Genomic DNA, 24,454 nt, shown 5'->3' on the forward strand with positions numbered 1-24,454 from the left:
ACTGCAGACCAATAGGGACTTGAACTATATAAAAATACTCTCAGTAGTCGGGGGGTGGAGAAAGGGTGGGGGTGGGGACTCACTCTCCCAAACAGCAGGAAAATACCATGCCACCAAGTTCCATTGTTGTCATGGTTTTGGAAAGGTGGCTCTATCAGTTTTTCTTGAAACATGATTTTTGAAGTCAGACTTTTGGTTTGATCTGGGGACTGGCTGTGACTACTCGAATAACTTAGGGGACCATGCTCTAGAGGAGGTGAGGGAGGTTTGATGAGCAATGACCAGTTAAATTCTAGTTAACCCCAATTATAAACCTTCACCTTTGCTAATTGGATTAATTTGTCAGCAGCCAATATAATCATAAAGTATACTAGCGCCAACTTTGTGCCATTTTATTACAAGATAAAAATCATTATTGTGGCATGGCTCATTTCTTAAGAGTGGATCTATAACCAGTTTCTGCAAAGGTAGAACAAGGTTGAACTTACTGTAAAGTTGGAAGGGCCATTAATTATAGAGAGATTCTCTTTACAGCTCACCAAAAATATGCCCAGTAAGCAAATTCTCTCTCAATTAAAAGCTTTCCAAACTCAGGGTTTAATGAAATCTTAATTAAAGTCAATGGAAAAGTGATGTTCAGAAAAAATTTTAAAGGTACTCAAATGTGTCCTTTATTTCCCTCTTGGCTGATCTGAGCATACTGACTCTTTCTGACTTTTCCAATTTTTTAGTGTGTTTTGTGCACAGAAAGACATAATCCAGAAAAACCTGTTGCACTGATATAGCAATCCCCACCACCCAAAGACAAGAGTGCTTGCTTCCTTAATAAAATGGTAAAACATATTACCACAATGTTCCTAAATGTTCAAACAGACTGAGAAAGAAAATTTGCCTGTACTATATGTTGGGCTTAATTTAAATAATAAAAATATAATTTTCTGTTTCTAATTCTGTTATAAAATCTGTGGATGAGACCGGTTTGAGTAAAATGGAACATCAATGTCAATCACGCTTATTTCCCTGTGGTGGAAATAAAATATTTCAAAGTGGTCCAAGTTGAAGTGAACAGAGAATCTGTTATACTTGAAAATATGTTAATATGTCTGCAAAATATTGTGCTTTAGAATTGGCTAAAGGGCAAATAGCTATCATCAGCATTGTCTGTGCCTTGGGTGAATTAGCACCCATCTGCCTAAATAGATACAAGGCTGCCAGTGTTATGTACGCACTTCAAATTACAAAAGAAATACTGTAGCATTTCTGTTTTTATCTGTTGCACAAAGTGAGGCACTGGAAATTAGATATTCCAAGAGAATTTAGTAAGTCGACTTTTTTTTTTTTTAATAGGGGTACCTGGAGATTATTTCTCTTTACTAACACAGCAATTTAGAGGAAAGAGACCCTAAAATGATCAGATTGTATAAATTAATTGTAATACACTGTGTGTGTGTGAGTGTGTGTGTGTGATCTAGCTAGAACCAGGGCAACAAATGTTCTACTCTATCACCTAAACCAGACCTTGTCACCTGTTGACAACAGAAAAGAACCAAACCCGAGTGTTGGGATCAGGGCACAATAATGCATGTTGACAATAAATTATCAAAACAATAATCATGTTTAGCCAATCCCTTTGTGTAAAACTGTTATTATGATTCCAGTGCCAGCTGTCTGAAACTTTAATTTAAGTGCTTGCTTGAGGCGAGACATTTGGAATGCTAGTTTAGAATGTTTTATAGCTCAAGCAATATGTTTTACTAACCTCAAATACTGTGATGATGGTTTAAATGGTGACTATAATTTGTACGTGGGGGGCTCCAGGGTGAATTTTGCTTTCCCTGGGAAGTGTTTGCTGCATTGAAAATTCAGTCATTTCTGAGCTATCTGGAGCCATCGATCCTAAAGGGCCCCTGGAGCTGCATCTACCTGCCTGCAGGTAAGCATTGCAGGTGGTTAACTTTTGGGAAGTTATTTCAAGTTGCCTGCAAGTAGGAACACTCTTCAGAAGCAGACATGTTCGACGGGAAGCATGGTGCTGAAGAGGTCATGGTTTATTGGTAGTTGAGTCAGTAAGCTTTAGTCTGTTCCTTCAACTCAATCATTCTCTTAATCTCAGACATTCGAAAGAAGGCAAAACTATATCCTGTCAGGTTATCATCAGCACATATTCGTGTTTTTCTAATAATGGATCAGCATTATGTTGGCATATTGAGATAATGATATGTTCCCCTTAAAACACAGTAGGTTCCAAGATAAAATCCATCTCTAAGAATTTTTGCAATTATCTTTATCATGCAGAAGTAATGTGGCCTATGAATTTTGGAAGGATGATGGCAGCTTAAGATGAGTTATAATTTATTGTGTTAAATTGGAATATTATTCAAAGTGGTATAATTGTGGAGATATCTATAAAATTAATATTAATAATATTATTTATGTCACTTTAGTACTTACAAAGCACCTTAGATCCATTATCTCATTATCATCACAGCATCTTTGTCATGATAAAATCTATTCTTGCAGTCATGGAGTCAGAAGTTTAGAGAGGTTATATAAGATCAACTAGGTCAGATAACTCCAAAGACCAAGGTCCAAACCTGGGCGTTCTGAGTCACCCAGCAGCACCATAGAATTTATAGCCTTTTGCATTTTGTTCTTATTCACTGTATCATCAAAAGTATCGTCAAGTAACCTTCTATGGACTTTGTTTTTCATTTTACAGACCCTAGTGAATTTAAGTTCTAAATTCAACATCTAAGTTTCTAGGAAAAAAAAAATGTTTCAACTGGAGACTCCTAATATCTAATAACTGTTCTGAGGGTACAATCAGTAGTTAATAATTCTTGGGAGTAATTTGACACCTAAAATACAAACCACATTGTATCATCTTCCAATATGAAAATGTTTTAATTAAGTTCTAGAAATGTCTCCTGAAATTCTGCAAGATAAAGTCTGCTGGAGGAGACAGGTGGGAAAACATACCAAAGCTATGGCAAACATCTACTAAATAAATACTTCCCTGGCAACAGTCTTTGTCAAGCTGATTGACTCAGACAAGAGTAGTTGTCTCATAAATTATCCTAAGAACTGCACATATGTGCATTGATCATAGGTATGTTCAGATGTGTTTCTGGAAAAATAATATGTATAATTCAGCCCCCAGCACGGTGCCTGGCACAGAAGAGAGGCTTTATACATAGTAGATTTATGAATCAATATCAGTATATTTCATTTTAGTGAAACTGGCAAGCCTTACCTCTTGAAGGAATTCCAGAGGAAATGTTATATAAAGCAATAACCACTTGCTTTCTCCTCAAAGTATTGGTTTTATAATTCCGGATGCTTACATGTGAATTTATAGTGAGCTGCATTTGAAATTACTATGCTAAGAAACAAATGCTCTACTTAATTGGCATTTGCAATGCAATTTTTCAATTAATTTGTATTTTTTAGAGAGGCAAAGGTATCATTTATACAATTATAGATGATGTTTACAACTTTAATGATTCTGTGAAAATGTTTTTTTTTTTTTGAGAAACTAGGCAGAAGGGTCATAAACAAAGCCCTGTGGGCATTGTCTGTGTAAGACTGGAAGAGTTAAGTCAGAAAGTAACTGATCAGTAGACACTCAAACCAGAAAACATTTTGCAGGAATATTACATCAGAAAATCAGGGTAGGGTGTGCTTAACTTTTGCATCCTTGATGTTCAGCACACATTAGTCCCATGATGATGGAAGTACACTAAAACTAAGTCAACTCAGTTATTCACAACATCAGCGGCCGGTTTCCACACAGCCGAATAGACCAGTCATTTGGCGATTCAAAGTGAACATTAATTTGGTGTAGTATTTTGCAACTGGAATTTTGAGGAGAAATTGACATGCCATTATTTTCTTGCTTGGTCTAATATTTTAAATTGATTTTCATGCAATAACCAATGCTGATAATATAAAAATGTTAATTTTGTTTACCATCAGATGGTAAGATTAGGAATGATTGTGCTTCTTTAAATGCTTTTAATGTGTTTTCCATTAGGATAATGAGGATTTTTTTTTTACATTGCAACAATATCCTTCTACATGTCTCCATATGCAGTTACCAAGTTTTCCCTTTGCGATGATGCAAGTATCCAGTTCTCATCTTTCTGATAACATCCATGCTGACTCAGGTCTTCATGCCAATATTTTGAAGACTAGAAAGGCCTAGTGAAAAGTCTATATTCTATTGCTCTTCCTTTCATAAAGGAAGGCTTATCTTCCTAAAATACCATTAAATTCCTTTTATCATTCATCCTCCTGCTCAACCTTTTATAGGTCACGTTTTTTTTTTTTCACCAGCTTTCTAAGTAGAGTTCTCCCATTCATTTATTTGTTCATCTACCCTTTCATGCAATAATATCATGTGATCACCCCTACAATGTCAAGAGAGTAGGTATTGTATAAATTGCAAATAACAAGTGATCTCTGTTCCTCTCAAGAGCTTTGTAATATAGTTAAGGATACAAGGCACCTGAAAATAGCTGCAGTATAGTGGTCTTGGAATCAGATTGCCTGAGGAAAACCCTGGCTCCACCACTTATTCATTATATGTTTGGACAACTTGCGTAACCTGGCTGTGCCTCAGTTCACATCTGTAAAACAGGCAAATCATATTACTTACCCCAGGGGATTATTGTAAAGATTAATTGAGATAATACATGCAAAACCTTCGAACATCCTGGTTCAGTGAAGTGCTCAGCAAAGTTAAATGGCATGTGGAGGGAAGAGGAATAAATAAGTGTAAAACAAACGAACAAAAATAAACCAAAAGAAGGAAGGATTGGGAGGCTGAGACGGGCAGATCACCAGGTCAGGAGATCGAGACCATCCTGACTAACACAGTGAAACCCCGTCTCTACTAAAAATACAAAAAAAAAAAAAAAAATTAGCCGGGGGCGGTGGCGGGTGCCTGTAGTCCCAGCTACCGGGTAGGCTGAGGTAGGAGAATGGCGTGAACCCGGGAGGCGGAGCTTGCAGTGAGTGGAGATCGCGCCACTGCACTCCAGCCTGGGCAACAGAGCAAGACTCTGTCTAAAAAAAAAAAAAAAAAAAGGAAGGAAAGGAGGGAGTTGAGGGCTTCCAAGCTCACACAGTCAAGTTATTCTTTCCACTAGTGGGTGTTCCCAGTAGGCCCCATTGCCAAAGTGGTATTGGAGCTGTGGTTCGAGGTATTGATCAGAACAAGATAAATGGGAAACGCAAGTGTGCAAGACCTGGACTGGGAAAGTGCCGCTTGAGAGGAGTCCCCATCCCTCCTCATGGCAGGTAACGCCTACGTGGCTGTCCTCACAGAACTTCCTCTGGCCAAGAAGCTGATGGGGCTCTTTCACCTGACTCATAGCTTTTTCCAGGGATGACTTTGTTGAGGACAGAACATTCAGACCTTGCCAGGGGGCATGACATCTGACTTCCACTTCCTTTGCTGACCTCTTTATGTTACTACATTGCATTGAAAGAATATGCCTGTGGGTCTCTTTTCCCCTCTGAACTGTAAGCTACTTGAGGGTCAGATCCCCTGTCTTTGCAGACCCAAAACCCAATGCACTGTCAAGAACAAAGTAGACACTCAAGAAGTGCACATTGACCTGAAGAGTATTGCAGGTGATTTGGTTATTATAAGGAAAGGTTACGATGTAAGTCCCCATAACCTGGTTCATTGTGTGGGATTTCCCATGGCTCTCTGCCTTCTCCAAGCCAAGTTCATTCTCTTTGGAGTGAGAGTGGCTCTCCGAATCCTACTGCCAATTAACTACAGAGAATGCTGACAGAGCTCTTTTGGAACCTTAAAAGGAAAACTACTCATCATCAGAGGATGGGATTTTCTTTCTTTTTCTTTTTTCTTTCTTATTTTGAGATGGAGTCTCACTCTGTCGCCCAGGCTGGAGTACAGTGGCACAACCTCGGCTCACTGCAACCTCCACCTCCTGGGTTCAGGTGATTCTCCTGCCTCAACCTCCTGAGTATCTGGGATGACAGGCATGCACCACCACTTGAGGATGGGATTTTCTATGCAATTTTCACTTTAAGGTGTCATCAAATTTGAGAGTCAAGAAATTTCTTCTACCGGAGGAACATCACAAGTTTTACCAAATTGAATTGGCTTTGAGTAGAACTCAAAAGCACTAGACATGAGTATGGGAGGGAACTTTTTAATCTAGACAAGGAAAATAAAAAAAAAACATAAGATGAAAGAGGTCAAAGGTCATAAATCAACTCTTCTTCTCCCTGTCTGTTTGCTTGTACCAGTATACTAGAGAAACAAAGCAACTGTTTTGTTTTAAACAATCTTTACTCAGAAATACACAAACATACTATACACAAATATCTCAGAAGGATAAAAGATTATTTTTAAATAAAGAAACATTTCTATCTCTATTATATTGTAGAACCAAATGGAGTTCAAGTACATTTTTCCTACTTACCTTACTTTCACATAACATTAAATGAGTCACTAATGCCTTTCAGACAGAGTCAGAAATTGCATTCCTGCAACTGAGGTCAAAATCTTATTGAAGAGTTGTAATTCTCAGATTGATTTATATCATTTCTGTATTCATGTCTTTTTCATTTATTTATTTTCTTCCTTGACCCAGAGAAGAAGCCACCTGCTAACAAAAGCCCCAATGCCATTGAAACTCTGGGTGAATAATAGTGACCCACATTAGCAAGTTGAAAACCCTAACTCTTTCTACACTGCAGAGTAAAAAATTATAGAATAAAAAATAAAGAGGTTATCAGTCATGCAATTTGTCTTCTCTTGCAATGCAGATTAAATGGTTGTAAGTTCACTGGACTCCAATCTACTTGACATCTGTCAGAAGGCTTGAATCATCTTTCTTCCATTAGCAAGAGTCTCCATTTCAACAATCCCCTCCATATCCATATTCATGTCAGATATAATTGTCTACTTCTTGTCAATCTTTCCTGTTAATGGGATCAACAAGTGCTGAAACCAAGCATCTTTCTCTTCCTTATGTTGCAAAGAGAAAATGGTGCCTCTTTTCAGGGACAGAAGAGCAAAAGATAAAAGGGAAAGATAGCGCCTGGATTTCTTGTCATCTAATGTTCTCTTTTATTTAGTTTTCAACTCAGTAGCTTCCTATGATGCCAAACTCTAAGATATAGAATTGCTTTGCAACTAAAATACTGCAAAGGATATGATTCCAAAGGATCCATTTGTGAGCATGATCTGTCTCACCCCAAATGGCTATGGTAGATACTGAAAACTTTTGAATGTGCAAAATGAGGCACTGTATAAACATAATTTGCCTTTGAGAAATGATGGATAGATTTTTGCATCTAGTTTCAGTGCAAAGAACTGTCCAATTATAGTATACTTGACCCATTAGCCCAGCCTCAGCTACTACACAGATCTATAGATTTAAACATATTTGTGGTAAATCCACAAATTATGCATCTGTTGTAGACTTCAAAATGTTGTGAGAGGGGATTAAAATGAAATTTCCTAATCCATACTTCTGACTGTTTTAAATTCCAATTGATCTGTGACCAATCCTGAATCCTTTCAGAGGAGACAGAAGTCATTTTTTTTGCTTAAACTAATTGTCCCAGCCCTTGGTATGTGACATGGAACTCAAGAATTTGTTTTAGATCACCTGTTCTTCCCTAGATTCATTTTTGAACCTAAGAATCTGGTTGAGTAGTTACAAAATCAATAGCTTTTGATAAAGGGTGTGGTTAGAAGAGGAAAGCCGTGTGCTCAGGATGCATTTTGAGACAAAAGGCCAACTTTAACCACAAAAGTCCCGTGGGTGTTCCTCATGCAGAAAATCTTTCACTAAATCATGCTTATGTTTTTTATGAATGTTCTGTGTTTTCTTTTTTTTTTAACATAGAAGTTATGACAATGTGGCTGAGGGATTCTTAATCAAGCAGTTTTGGTGAGTAACTACAATTTAAGCTTTGTCTAATTCTTTATTCATTTGATTTCTAGATTCGTTCTAATGTGTTTATAGTTGGATTTGTATCTTTGATTCATAGAATTATTGCTAAGAAATGAATAAAACAGCTTGGGAAAAGCAAACATAACATGTCTAGGAAATGTTTTTTGATCTAGGAGAGGTAACCTTGATACTGACATAGTATATATTATTAAATATTTTATTAATTGTGTGTTATTAAATATTACATATTTATTATACATTCACATCATTATATACATATTATATATAATATGTACATACACTATTCTATATATAGTTATATATATACATATATACTGCTTATCTCTTAATTAAATATATGTGTCATATAATGTATATTTAATAAAATAAACCATCTCTTAAGCGTACTCCGGATATACAGTCAGCTCTCCAACATTGTGCACAGATTTATCTTGGCAATGAGTTTCTCTGAGTAGTGTATTTCTATGGGCCAGAATTCTCCCACCACAATCCCCCTCAGTCAAACGCATATACTCTATTTTAAAATGGTTCTGCTACTTTTGTTCAATTGAATTTGTTAAGTGCCAAATCACTGAGTCATGCCCCCTTTTTCCTACTCTGAAGTCTGTGCCAAGCTCTGTCTCTGAGGCAAAGCAGAAATAAACACCTTTCACTAACACTTTACTCTCATGGTAAAATATGAGGGCATCCTCTCTCACTATCTGCAGAGCAGACTCGGAAAACATTGCTTTCTGGATTTTCTGCTTTTCTCATTCTATTTTCTCCCAGAATCTGTTTGCAAAACATTTTATGGAATTGGCAAGTTATTTGCACTGCTTTTGCATTGCAGTCTGCCTAATTCAATTGCAATTATTTGTAAACTGCCGCCATAACTCTTCCTTGGCTAATGTCTGCAAACTGTTTACTAAACAATAAACTTAATCATGCATTCATTGTTGCAAATGTCTCCAAATGGCTTCAGAGTAGAGCTGACTTGACATTTTTGCCTATTTGCAAAGTCATGAAGGATGTTTTCTGAACAGACACCAATTTCTATAACATTTAGTCATTCTAAAGTATCTCTTCTGATCTATTGCAAATTGTGAAGGCCTCTTTTTGGGGTCAGTAAATGTGCTGTGCCAATCCTGGTAGATCCAAAGCAAACTGGGCTGAAGATAAGGCACTGGCAGCAGTGAATGAAGAGAAAGGATGACATCATGGCACAGGCAGTAGGTTATTAAATATTGCATGGGTATTCACTTTGCATGTCAACCAAGTACCTGTTATATTTAAGACCCTCTGAGAAATTTCTTGAGAGGTACATGCTGTGAGAATATGGCTCTGTCCATTAAAACTGTGTGTGGGCATGAGAGGAAGAGAAAAGATGAAAATAATGCCTAATTTTCAAACCTAGAGATCTGATGGAATCATAGTGCTATTAATAACAGTAGATAAGTCAGGATATAGAACTCATTGTGGAAGAACGGTGAGAAATACAGCTTAAAATATTTTGATTTGAGCCGTCGACAGCATATTCTTGCAGAACAACTTCATCAGAAATGTTTATCAGATAGTGGGGAATGGAGGTGATACTGGTTTGAGAACATCAACGATATGGTTGTGACTGATACTGTGGTAATAAACAGGGTTGCTTACTAAAGGGGAATGGAGAGAACAGGCAGGTTCTTGCGGGGGAGGGGAGTGGGGAGGGCACTGGCCCCTTTAATGGAGAGTAGGAAGATGAAAAATTAGTGAAAGGTACAGAAAAGAATGATAGAAAGAGGCCTGAGTTGTTCTATAGTCATGGAAATGAGGCTGGCATTTCAACAAGTCGGGGGTGGTCCACGGAGTGGAATGGACTGCTGTAGGTATGTTGAGGACAGAAACCTGGCATCTTGAGTTTCAAGATGCAGAAGTCACAGAAGATCCAACGGAAAATGCATAAGCAGATTCAAGGGTGTGAGTCATCTTCCTGGGAGCTAGGATGCAGGACGCTGATGAAACTAGTGTGAGCATCAGTTGCTGCCCACGCTCTGGGGGATATTAGCTCTGAAAAGGATAGAGGCTGAGAAGTAGCCAGCAAAATTTCTGAAACCTGCCTAATTTTCCCCTACTTCCAAATCTTGGCGCAGGTCATTCTGTCTAAACCGTCAACACCTCCTCCACCAGCCTCACTCTCTGCTTATGAATTTTCTGACTAAATTAATGGAAAATTTAGAAGCAATCATTGGAGAACTTCCACACATTCATCTCTATGTCTGTATCAACAGTCAGTGATACGGTTTGGCTTTGCTCCCACCCAAATGTCATCTTGAACTGTAGCTCCCATAATCCCCACACGCTATGGGAGGGACCCAGTGGGATGTGATTGAATCATGTGGACAGTTTTTTCCCATGTTGTTCTCGTGATAGTGAATAAGTCTCATGAGATCTGATGGTTTTATAAAGGACAGTTCCCCTGCACTTCTCTCTTGCCTGCCACCACGTAAGACGTGCTTTTGTTCCTCCTTCGCCTTCCAGCCTGGACTTGTACCCACAAATTTAAATATTATATATGTGCTTGTCATGTCCAAACAGTATCTCCAACTCAACCCTTCTAAAACCAAACTCATGGCTCCTCCCTAACCACCATTCTTCTAAACTTGCTTCTTCTCCAGCCTTTTTTTTTTTTTTTTTTTTTTGAGATGGAGTCTTACTATGTTTCCCAGGCTGGACTCAAACTTCCCAGCTCCAGCGATCCTCCCACCTCAGCCTCTCATTTAGCTGGGACTATGGCGTCATGCCGTTACACCTAGCTTAGTCTTTTTTTTTTTTAACCTTAGTAACTGGCAACATCATCTTTCCAGTTGTCTAGGCAAAAACAATGTAGATAGTCTTGACTACTTTCTTTTCTTCATACTTTCAAACCAAGCCATCAGCAAATACCATAAACTCTCTGTTTGAAATAATCTAGCACCCCACCACATCCACTGTCACCACTTTTGCCCAAGTCAACTTCATTTCTTGCCTGGACTATTACAGTACCTTCTACGTACTCTCTCTGCTCCCACACTTGCCCACCCAGAGTCTCTTCTCAACAGCAGCTAGAGTGACTTTTTGAAAACATTGTTTATGCCACTCTTCTGCTCAGAGGCCTCCAGTAGTTTTCTAAACTTCACCAAAGGTAAAAACCAAAGTCCTTGCTTCAATGGCTTCAAGAGTCTACCTAATCTGGGCCCTGGCAATTCTTTGACTTCATCTTCTCTTTCACTATCTTTTGCTCGCTCTGTGCCAGCTATACTGTCCTACTGCCTGTTCCTCAAACAAACTAAACCTCTCAGGGTATTTGAATACTCTGCTTCTTTCTTACTGGTATATGCTTCCCCTCAAATCTGTATAACTTGCTCTTTTACTTTTAAACATTTCTTCTCAAATATCACTTATCATGAGATTTTTCCTATAAAAAATAACCTCCACTCTTATTCATTACTCTCCTTTATTTTCTCTCATGTCATCATATAACCTACGATATTTACTTGTTTATGTATTTCTTGGGTCTACCCAACAAAATGTAAGATCTGTGGAAACTGGAACTTTATTTTTATCACTGCTTTATCTTCTACTTCCACTACTTAGAAAAGCACCCAATAAATGATTTTTGTTTAATAAATATTCGCATGAGTACGATTCAATGGAATGAATAAAAGTTGATTGGTGCCTAGCACACTACCCAGAACATCATATTGATTCAACAAACATGTATTGAAGAAGCATGAGTGAGTTTCTAAAATTGAGGAGACAGGTACCCCCTTGTAGGCTGAAGGCAAGAAGCAGTGGGGGAAAGATAGACCTTGCTGAGTAGTTAGGTGAACAATATATAAACATGTAATTATCAAGTAAACCATAGAAATAAGAACGCCAGGATATTTTGCATCATCAGCAACATGGTGGAATGTGGCCCAAGTGACTCTCTCTGTGTGGGTATGGCAGGGAAAGGGATTTGGTTGCTCAGGACCAGTTGATGAGAGGGATTCCCAAATCAGAGGTTATGGAGAAGCTGAATTCAGGAAATCAACCAGAGTTAGAAGATAAAACGAGTCACCAGAACCAAGGATCCAGAACCAGATTAAGGAAGCACCACGGCTGGCCCTAGCCCTTTGGGCAGGTAGCATTTAAAATCCAGACATGGAGCAGACAGGGTGGTGGATTCCCCTCACGGAAGCCAATCTGCTATACATGGAGATTTCTGAAATAATAAATAATGTATTTTAGGCCTAAAACCCAGGCTCTGATTTTGGCATTTAGGTATGGAGAAACATAGAGCATGAATACGCCACATGTTCCAGCTTGAAATCCTTTTTCACTCAGTCCCAGAGAAGAGTCTTTACTTGTTACAACCAATTCTGACCCAGTACAGGTGGCTGACTGCAAGAGACAAGGCGACGTCAGTGAAAACTCTGCAAAACCAGAATCCCGATTGGCCCGCTCTGCAGAGGCCTCCTCTGGGAAGGCCTCATCTGGGAAACCCACCTTCAAGTTTCCCAATCCATTCCATTGGAATCAGATATTTTCCTCTCATAAAATTGGCCACAAAATACAAAGTGCCCAAAGCACTTCATCCAACCAGCCCAAAAGCGCAACTCTTCTTGGCTTTCTAAGAACGCCAGCTATATAATGAAAAACATAAACTCCAGCCTCCCACACGCATGCCCTAGTTGAACAGGAAACAGCACTTTCTCCTGCCAGAGCATCCCTGCCCCTGCCACAGTGACCAGCGCATCCTCGCAGCCCCACAGCCACAACCACAAACACAAGTGGAAACCACCCTTTGGTTCTCACTGCTCCCCAGCTCTGGGTGCAAACTTCTGCTCTCAAACTGTTAAAGTGAATCATCAAAGGTCATTTAAAAATGTGGCACTTACTTGAATCAATGTCTTCTTGAGCCTTTTGAAAGGTGCAGCAGGCATAAAATTTAATATTGATTGTTGGGGCACATTCCATTCCCCCTTTCAGAGTCATTTCAGAATGACAAATCATTTGTTTTGATCCATAGCAGGGCAGGTCTACTGGACGCACGGGAGTCCCGGGCCTTCTTATTGAAGCTAAGCTTTCTTTTTTCTGTCCACTTCTCTCAGTTGTTTCTCCCCGCCTTAAATTTCCTAGTTCCTGCCGTCCCCTTCTGCTGGCTCCTCTTAGCTCCTGTTCTAATTTCAACTGTCATTTCCCCTGCTCTCCCGAGTACTCTGAGCTCCTGTTCTAATTTTTCATGTCTTCTCCCAGCGCTGCCCTCCTTTCTGCCTCCCTGACCCTCTCCTGCTCGCCTTCCCTTTTTCTCTCACTTTTACTCTTCCATGTCCCACCGGAGATTTTGCCTCAGGTTTTGCTTCAGCTTCCGTTTTCTGCATACTGTTTAACGCAGCCAGTGACACAACGTCCAATCCACTGCCTAAAACACAGATTCACAAATATAATCCCCTCTCTTCTAAATATTTCTTCCCTCCGCCACTTGCAGATTCTACTTTGTCGAAGAAAATATCCTTTTTTTAAAAAAAGATTCCTTGGTTGATAAGAGACAAATATGAGGAGTTGATCTGCAGACCTCTCAATCTGATATAATTCTGGCCCAATTTAATTTTCTAAAGAAGTCGAGATGGATTTTCAATGCGTATGAGCAGGTAAAAGTGGTCAATGATCTTCCATGAGCCCATCATTATCTAAATGGAAAACTAAGTTAAGGTTGCGTTTTGTAAGAGACATTTCTCAGGGGTCTTCCTCCTCCCTCAGTTGCATGCAGAAACAATTGCACTCTTGTTAATTACAACTGAAATGATTTGCATTATTCACAACCTGCTACACCAAATGTATGAATGGCAAACTATCTCGATGGAATTTTGAACACAGTGATTTGGCCTGGTGTGAAAGAAATTCTCACCAAATGTGATGTTGGGATATGGAAAGCAATTCATTGTTGCCTTGGATATCCAGACTGCCTAAGACAGGTATTGGTAAGGGATTCTATCTACCTGTTTGCTCTTAAGGGCAAGAGGGCTCTTTAATACAAAACTGTCCCAGCTTTCTGAATATGAAAGTTTCATATTAAAGAATGCATTCATGTCCATGTAAAAGAATATAGACATGATGCCAGAAAACACTGTGAGCTCTAGGCTCTTACTCAAGGGTGAGGGCATCTCCTAGACTTACATGGGAACACCAGTTGGCAAATTGAAACAACTTAGTCAGCCACCTGGTGATTTCCAGAAGGCTCTTTTCCTTTGATGTAATTGGCCAGTTGTTTTGGCAGAATGCCTCCTTACCTGAAACATAACATTTTAAGTTTGTTGGGAGTATACAAATGTAAAGGAAGAGAAAGTTTGTATTGAAAAGGTCAGAGTTTAAAACCGTACATGTTGCATCTTAGGTTTTCAAAAAATTTTCCAAACTTTCTGGAACTAATTTCAAAGCACTTTAAGAAATTATTCATGACATGATATTCTTGGCTGTGTATTATTGTTATTATCTTTACAGATGGCAAAGAAAATTTGGGGTTATGACTTTCAACCCACATTGACTTAGTAAACTTTCTGAGTGTCCACTTTGTACCCAGCACTGTGATGATGGGTGCAGGGGTCATAAAGATGAATAAGCCCAAGTTCTTTCTCTGGAGGGACTTCCAGTTAAAGGCCATGTCAAGGGTCAACCAAAAAGCCTCATCTTAAAATCTTAAACCCAAAAACCCTTCTCCACACAACATCCCTGGAGTTAAAACTCTCCAGGGCATTTGCCATAAAAAGAAAAGAGCATAAAGCACATGAATAAACGCCTGTACATATGTTACGTTTTTCACTCACTCCTTACAAAATTGACAGAACATATACAAACCTCTCAAATACATGATGGAAAAAAGAAAATGAAATGCAAATTTAGCCCCATGTAAGTTTCTGATTATTCCCTGCTTCCAATTAAGTTATTTTCCTTTTCTAAAAATCTCCAGGTTTTTTTTTTTTTTTTTTTTCCATGAGAATGAGCAGAAAAACAAAAACATGGGGGAGGGGGAGACTCAGCTCTGTTGAGAAACAGGAAGTTATGTGGAACCTTGTTTGCCCTTTCTGCTGTGAAGAAGTTTGCCGAAGAGCTGTAACCCTGCACTCTGCTATGTAAACCACCTACAGAAATGGCAGAGGTCAGCGTGGGAAAAGAAGGGGCGCCTTGGGCCGAGAGTGACAACAAAAGTCAGTGCTTCCAGGCATCTGAAGATGAAAAGTGGAACCGTTTAGCAGTTTAGAATTGCTTGCTTGCTTGCTTTCTTCTTCCTGTTCTTCCTTTTTCTTTCTTTTTCCTTCCTTCCTTCCTCCCTCCCTCCCTTTCTTCCTTCCTCCCTTCCTTCCTTCCTTCCTCCCTCCCTCCCTCCCTACTTTTCCTCCTTCTTTCTTTGCTTAATTTTAAATCATCTTAAACCGATCATATTATACTGATCTTTTCAAATATAGTCTAGTGACCTCCACTGAGTCAACACTAGAATAATCTCTTTTGTTGCTGTTGAATGCACCAGCTCCTGTGTTCTCTCTGCAGTTGTGTGTGACTATGAGAATTCAGAAGGAAATACCATCTAGAACAGAAATGTTCAGCCTGCTTTTTCCATCCTTGTAGGGTTTCCTGGGGATGCCACAGGGGCCTCAGGGTTCTTGACGAAGGCCAGGACACTGGGCCCAGCAGCAACTCTTTTCTGTTATGTAGATGGGGGTTAAATCTATATGTTTTGAAGAAAGGGCTCCGTGGCTAAAAACAAATTTTGAAAAATTGTGGCTCCAGGGAATCTTTGGGGCTACCTATTAAAATATCCAGATAATTGAAGGTTCTTTTGTGCCTGGTGCTTGCTTTTGTTTCCCCCTCCATTTCTTGGGTATTGCTGCCTTTTCCAGTCACAAGACAGAAATGTCTTTATAGCTTCAATGGTTCCAGATGTAATGTGGCAGAAAATTCTGATTTTAGGCCCATGGCCTTTCTGAAATTTCTATTTCTGTTGGGTCAGTTTAGCATTAGCCACACTGTGGCAAAAAGAAGCTTCTTATGAGGCTGTTATTTATGCTTTTGGGCAATGGAGGTATCACTTAGTTTTTTAGGCCAACATTTAATTTTCTACTCCCAGGAGTTGACTTGGAGCAGTGGGTCACAGTTGAGTATGTGACAGCATCTTCTGGAGGGTGAGTCACACATGGTTGTCAGGCCATCCCCTGGAGTGGAGCCTAAGAACATGCATTTTTAACAGGTTCCCAGAGGCTGCTGCTGCTGGTCAGGGAAAGTCTCACTCTGAGAACCAACAACTGAGAATCACATTTCTTGTGAAATAGACAAGTTCTTAGGACTTCCCCTAGGAAATTTTGTTCTGGGGGTTTGGGAGAGAGCTTAAGAATCAATATTTTATTTCATTTAAATTTTGTTTTCCTAAAAAAAACCAAATGCCTCAGATGAAAGTTAATTTCTGGGAAATGTATTTTATCTGTGTATCAGTTGGATAACTAGCTGCAGGTTGTTTGCTGAGTTAGGCAACCAGTGATCAATCTTCTCCAGATGCCTAAATGTCTGATTTAAGACAGAACAAAAAAGACAATTGGTCTGAATAGATTCAGCAATGGGAAATTAGACTGGATGTTGAAGGACAAGTGGGAGTTCTCTGGGTGTGGTAGGTGGGTAAGGAGGATATTCAGTCGGAGAAGTGAGGTGTGCAAAGTCACAACAAAACCAGAGTGTGGCAAGCTGGAGAACCAGCACCTGATCTGTGAAGGCTCCGGATGTTCTGTGGGCTCCTTACTATGTGCTTCCATAGCAATCTGTTTTCTCTTCAGTTTCTCTGCAAGACTGAATGTTGGACTTCTTTTTAAGGGCAGGGAATGAGTCTTGGGCCTCTTACTCAGACTGTGGTGTGCTCACGTAGGCCTGTAAATGCATGACAGATAAATAAGCAGAGGGCAAGGAGTTGAGAAGTCAAGTTACAAAGACTTAGTTTGGTGCCAGATTACAGAAGACCTTCAATTCCTTGATAGGAAGCCTATGCCTAAAAGTGTTATGAAGCCATAAAATTAGCTAATGAAAGGAATGCTCTAATATGATTTGTGATTTCAAAGCTTACTTTGGGGAATGCGTAGCAGATTTGAGTTTAAGGTAGAGGCCACACGCAGAGATCCACTAGGGGATACTGCCATGGATTTAGAAAAGAGTTGATCTACACAGAATGAGGGCTTCTCAGTGGTGGCAGAGAGGAATCATTCTCTCTTTCCATAAGCATGTTCTAAGCATTTGGATATCACATGCCAGACGCTAGTCTTGACGCTGAATACCGCAATGAAGAAGACAAAGTCCTTGCTCTTGTAGAGTTTATATTCTTGTAGAGGAAATTTATAATAAACAAGGAAATACATAAAAATATAATGTTAGATATCATAAAAAATAGAGTAAGAGAGTTGAAAAAGGCTACCACATACTACAATATGTTGACATTTAACACGAGGTAAGACCCAATGCTGAAAAGTGTCTCTTGTTTTAAATTTGAGTCCAATCTGAAAGGTATAACATATATAGATCCAAGCGATTTTCTTTTCTTCAGACTGAAACTTTGGTGAATATACTACACATGTATAGGGGTTCTTTGTAATATAACTAATATATTATCCCAGGCCCTTCACAATTCCTTCATTTAATGCAAATGGGAGTATGATGTATGATGGAGGGTATTTTATTATGTATAATCACACTTTTTTTTCTGATGTTGATGAAGATAATTTGATTCTCCCCATTTCAGTCAAGATAAATCCCATCTGTCTTTCACAGGGTTCATAGAAAGACTTGTGGACAATTCGTGCAACTGCTTCAAAAGGAGAGATTCACTCTCCTGGTCTCCTAAAGGAACAGTATTGTCTACTTGTTGGCCAAGCCCTGAAACAGAAGCGATGATGCTGCTTTACCAACCTTCCGTTTAACTCTGGGCAAATGCACTTTCATCCCTCTAATCATTATGTTAACCATCTGTGAAAATGCATAAATCTCAGATTCCAGAAGTCTGATGAAATCTACTAGAACATAATTAAGCTTAACCAAACCTCTCTTCTCTGGGGTACGCATCAAACTATAACAAGGCCACAGCTGCAAAAGTGCGTTTTGTGAAGCAGTGAGTGGAGACTGAGTCCGTCAGGTTTTTAAGGCATTGCCGATGTAGGTTTAACTTACAGTGCCACCACCTCCTATCTCTGTGGCCTTGGAGATGATTAACTTCTCTGGGCTTACTGTCCTTCTCTATAACATGGTTGTAACAGCAACCATCTCAGCATATATCTCAGTTGCAAAGGTTTAAGGAGATTGCATATTTGTTCAAAAGACATATGAACTATCTCACCGTTTCACAACTTACAGTCTTCTCTTAAGGATTCCGCCAAGCTACATGAATGAGGATGGAGCAGCCACATTTGTAGTATGAAGTCCTGCTTTCCTGTCCATTGTTGATTGGAGAAGAGTGGTCCTCTGCACCAACCCAGACTGATGTGGGATTCTCTCTTCCCACATTTGGCGCTTGCAATTGGAGTTGCTAAACTGAGATCAATGTCAGATTTCTTGGGAGATCAATGAATTCTTGCTGCCCGGTTCCCTGAGCTTCCCTGGTTCTCCTCTTCTTATGTATCACTTCTTTCTCAACTTTTATGAGATATCCCCCTTTTCTTCCAATAGACCTCTCTTTAGTTGGAATTTGATTCTGACTATTCACATTTCAAATAAATCCTTAGGTGTTTATAATTAAATGCTTGATATTCTTTTGAATATGTTCCTTCTAGAGTTTCCTGTTTCAGCATACACACTGGTTGCGCAACTGGACATCTCAGCATCTCTCTAGAAACTGTCCTTTTCCTTCAGCACCATATCAAGTCCATGAAATCACCTTGAAATACTTTTTCTCAAATGTTTCTTTTCTAAAACTTTTCAAGTGACACTTCTTTCTCACCTAGGCTCCTCTCCATCAAAAGTGGCTTTAACACCTATTTTCCAGCTTTCTTTCAATTCATTCTCCATATGGAAGCTGGAGGGAGAGAGATCCTTCCAAACGTGAGTCAATCTGGATCATGTAACTCCTCTGTTGAAAGAATTTAAATGGACTCCCATTGCCCTTGGAATACAATCCCACCTCTCTGCCATCACCTACAAGAACCTTTCAGCTCTAGCTCTGCCCATCATTTCATTTCCACCTTCTACTTCTCCTGCAGGTGGGCACTCTTCTTGCTTTGGTTGTTTCCCGAAGGTTCTAGCTCTTTTCTGCCCTGGGGCTTTTTCACAGGTGGTTTCTTATTTCTGCACTTCTCCCTCAGATGACTATTATGCAACTACCTCATCTTCTTCTCATTTCCATCATTTTCTGCAGAAATCTTCCCTGACTTCCTGTGATATCATGATATAGTAAGAAATATATATATGTCAATCTTCCCTCAGTTTCCTGGTTCACAGCTCCGAAAGCCCTTGGAATCTCTGAAGTGATAATTTTTTTTTTTTGTATGCTCATGAGATGATGGATAGCTGGGGCACCTGGATAGCCTCAGGATAGAGGCTGGCTGCCAGGGGAACCAACCATGTAACTGGAGTTGGAACTTTCAGTCCCATGCCCTGACCTCTGGGGACAGAAGAGGGGCTGAAGGTTAAGTTGATTACCAATGGCTAATTACTTAATCAATCATGCCTACATAATGAAGGCTCCATAAAAACCCCAAAGGCCTGGGTTCAGAGGGTTTCTGGGTTGCTGAGTGCATGGATGTGCCAGTAGGGTGTGCCTAGAGAGGATGCAGGAGCTCCATGATCCTGCCCTCATACCTTGCCCTGTACATCTCTTCCATTTGGCTGTTTCTGAGTTGTATCTCATTAATGAGTAAATAATCTAAGTAAAGTATTTCTTTGAGTTCTGTGAGCCATTCTAGCAAATAATAAAACCTGAGGAGGGGATCATAGAAACCCCTGGACTTGAGATTGGCATCTGAAATGTGTACAGTCTTGTGAGGCTGAGCCCTTAACCTATGGGATGGGATGTTATCTCCAGGTAGATGGTGTCAGAATCAAGTTTAATTGTCAGACACCCAGTCATCATCTGCAGAGAACTGGAGAATTGCTTGACATAGGAAAACACCCCATACATTTGGTTACGGAAGTGTTCTGTGTTGAATGTGAGTATAGAGAAGAAAACAGTGTGGGCTTTCCCCATTTGCCCCCACATCCAAAGTTGATCCCCTCATAATATATTTCTTCATAACCTTGATGGTAAAGAGGCCGTAATATACTTACAGATATCTACAGTTATATATGTCTTTACCTGGCTGTTTAATCCTCATGTCTCTCAGGAACTATATGCTCTAAGAAGATAAGACTGGGCGCTACATGAAGACAGGGAGCACGTAACCTTCACTCTCCCTTATCCCCAGTGCCCTAAGATGATAAGTAGAGGTTATCTAGACTGTTGCCCCAGTATCATGAAGTTGAACAAAGGAAAGACAGATGTCACCTAAACCAAGGGGAAGCAAGGTGTGTTGGCGTCAGTCAGCCAACTGACCTGGAACCTGGGCCATAAAATGCATTCAGGACTTTCAGGTGAAAGTGCTAGGCAAACGCTTTCTTCCATTTCTACCTCTAAATGTGGAATTCTGCTAGGCAGTCAATGCAAAAGGATAGACATAAACCAAGGTCGATGAAAGTGCTATTACATTCAGAGGGGATATTTTCCATTCGTTTTCAAATTAAAGTCTCATGCAAGTAGCAGAAAAATACACCACAGATTCTTTAGCTTGATTGTTTCAACTTTTAATAGTAAAGTCAATATGTGCCTCCAACTAACTGCTGGGTATTGTTCTGTGATTGCCAGGTTGTTTTATGTATGTGAAGCAACAAAACAATATAAGGTGACAAACAAAAGATGGAAAAATATATAAAAGGGAAAAAAAAGTTGACTGTGTGCTACCTCGGGCTTTAAAACTCTTCTTATACACTTCACCACGAAGTCTATTAAAGCAAAATATAGTGGAAATACAATATACCGCAATGAATGTCTTCAAACTAGCAATTTAGCACAAAAGCTGAGGGCAGTTCTTATGCACCGACTTTTAATACCAAGACGATTTGTGGTCTCACAAAGTTCCTGCCTTAGGCAAAAGTTGTGCTGAGTTCTAATAGGTCTAGTTTGTTGGCTGTCAGAATAATGGAGAATTGGGTAGCGGAGGGGCTAGATGCTGTAAACAGCAGAGATAATTAGAAGGTCTGTGGAGAGGCGAGTGAAGCTGCTTTATATTTGGTCACAGGGGAAAGTGTTTGTTCGGGAAACTCCTGGTTGACACAGCACAATCTGAATCTGAGACTGTTTATTTTGAGAACTTTTGTAGGTCACTTGGCATGTTAGGTTTTTAAAATTATAATGATACTGCTATTATTAATAGTAAGTTGCCATTTATTGAACCCTTATTATTTGTTTAGTTCTGTTCCAGTTCTTCTGTATCCCCATTTGGCAGAGAAGGAAATTGAGGCTCAGTGGGTAGTTAAGAGGTTTATTTGACGTCAAGTGCTAGCAAGCCCTAGCCTTTACAATAGACTAGAAACCGTGCTTTGACAGATATGTCGATGTCTTCCTCTGAGGCATGATTACTATTAACAGTCAGAGTATTTTCACTGATAATCCTATGATTTCAAGTCTAGTTTAAATTTCCAATAACTGTAGAGGCAGAACTTGGCTTCCCAGGAAGAGGCTGAGATTGAGAATGAGGCTCTCAGAACTCATGTAGTAATGACAGTTCAGAGGCTGATGTTTTCTAGTAATTCACTTTCATTTTATGTAAATTAGTATGGAATCCAAATTGTCCTTTATAATAAAGCTATCTTTACTCTGTGGGGAAAAGTTTGTTTTCTTGCCCAGGAGGACCAGGTGGTCAAGTCATTGCAGCACTCCTATGTGACAGCCCCCTCAACCTGCCTTGAAGTGGTCACCCTGTCAGGTGAGTCATGGCTGAGGAGGGTAAGAAAATCCACAGGTGAATTCCCAGGAGGTATGGAAGGGCATTTTCAGTTGCTATGATTTTGCCTTGCACTCTCCCTGCAAGTGTTAAGCACACATGACAAGTAACCTGCCCACTAAGGGACGGGGACCATGATCATTGGCAACCTAGGCTTCGGGGAGTTCAGTTACACACATGGGCCTATCTTGTTTTTCTTAAATAATAAATAGTAATTAGCATTTTCCAGCACATCATGGAATGTTTGCACCGTCCCTCAAGAAAGCTACAACAAAACTGGGGAATTGACAGGAAATGAGATACTGAAGCTGTCACGTGCAGAGACCAAAGACACAGGGATTACTCAGGCTGGAAAGGGGGAAGCTGAGAGATGACGTTATTATAAGCGTATACAATACTCAAAGGTATGATTAAGGACTTGTTTACCAAACACTGGATCATTCAAACAAGATGGCTTCATTAAGAGGCCTTCCTACATGGTTCCTTTCCAGGCAAAATCAACTTCCCTCTCTCTTGCTTTGCGCTCACACTTACTTAGGTGTGAGGTGTTTCTCCTCACTTAGGCCTTTGGTTCAGTTATTTAGGAGAAGTAGGTGTAGTGCAAAGGGCACTAGCTGGGGGGTAAAAAAGTGTGGATGCTGGTCCTGGCCTTGCCATCATTTTCATTGTGTCTTGGGGGCTCAGTTTGCTTATCTCTGTAATGGGAATGTTATAAGATGTAACATTTTATGTAACTAAGATGCGCATAAAGACCTCACAGACCTTTATGAAGGTCAAATGGGAGAGGGTGTAGAGGGTGCTTCATTAGTGAGTAAGGGGTTTCTCTTGAACACCTGTTTGCCTCTCATCACATGATTTAGACTCCCTTTATTTGAGCTGCTGCTGCGGCAAAAACTTCAGGGTGCTGTAGCTTGACAGACCCTCCTCCTAGCTGTTCCAGGAATCTCTAGCTTTCTGGGCCAAAGATTCCCCAATGGCATGTTGAAATTATTCATGCATTACTCAGATCATCCCATGAACAAACTCTTGAACACAGAGGTACAGAAGCCAGAGGATGAATAACACTCTCTTCTGCACTTGAGTCTGAGACTCATTTTCTGTGCTCTTCAGAGCATAGACCATGATGGACTGATGACCACAGATGGATTGAACCTTGCTGCCCATCATAGTGACCCTCTCAAGAACGTTCCCTTGTATGATCTTCTCACCTAGCTCCTGCATATGGGGTCTGGAAACCCTGTCTCAGGTTCTGCTTTCTGGGGGGAACTCAGTATAAGTCAGTGCCGTCCAACAATGTGTAGCTATGCCTCTCCAGCCCTCTATATTTGAGGCTCTGAGTTGATCACAATGATAGCATCCTGGTCAAGGCTAATTATCATATGCCATAGCTCATTTGTAGACAACAAAGTTCAAGTAAGACTCAGCATCTGATTAACTCTGAAGCTGTGGTGCTCTACCTGTTTCTCTCAGGCAGCAAGGAGAGTATGAGAGGACCATTGTTAACAGTCTGAAACCCACACTCCTACTGGTTGAAAAACTGATGATATTGAAGCCCCAGAAGCAACATGCTTCCATGTAACAGATTTCCCCAATCCCATGGCCAAGTCTCCAGTAGCCCTCACTTGGACAACAGACATTACTTCCTACTATGTTCCCAGCATTTAGTCTCCACCTTTCCAACTACATGTGCTGACCAGCAGTCAGAGTCATATTTTATAATTCCAAACAAATTGCATTACCCCCCTAAGTAAAACCTATCTATGTTATCCTACTGCTTTCAGAATGGAATCCAATCTTTTTATCACCAACTCCAGTGCCTCCAGAACCTGGCACTTGCCTACCTCTTCAGCCCAGCCTTGTCCTCCCTCCTTCTTTCACCACACCAGAGCCACACAAGTCTTTTCAGTTTCTTGGCCTCTGACGTGAGGGACTTTTGCTCCTGTAATTTTCTCCGATGGGGAGCTATTCTTTCATTGATTCCTGTGACCAGTTCCTTCTCTTTCTAGCCTTTGGTTAAATGCCAGATCTGCAAAGCAATATTCCCTGAGTCTTCTATTTAAATAAAGTGTCCCCCTCTTTCCATCTGTCATCGGTTGTTATTCCTTTTGCAGGGACCAACAAACTTTTTCACTAAAGGGCCAGATAATAAAAATTGTAAGTTTTGTAGGCCACAAGGTCTCCGTTGCAACTATTTTACCCTTCAGTTGCACGTTAAAAGCAGCTGTAGGCAAAACAAAATGCTTGGGCACAACTGTGTTTCAATAAAACTTTATTTACAAAATCAGGGAGCAAGTAACCTGGATATGGCTCTGGGGGTCCATAGTTTTCTGACTCCTACACTATTGCTTAACGCTTTTAGTTTCCTTAATAGCATTTATTGCGATTTTTAACTGTCCCTGTGCTCATTTACTTGCTGTTTATCTGCCCTCATCAGCTGACTGTGCACCCCATGAAGTAGGAACCATAACCCTTTATATTTTTAACCACAGTGATCTCACTGCTTACAAGCCTACA

This window comes from Macaca thibetana, chromosome 7 (assembly GCF_024542745.1).
Source record: "Macaca thibetana thibetana isolate TM-01 chromosome 7, ASM2454274v1, whole genome shotgun sequence".
In the NCBI taxonomy this organism is placed as follows: Eukaryota; Metazoa; Chordata; class Mammalia; order Primates; family Cercopithecidae; genus Macaca; species Macaca thibetana.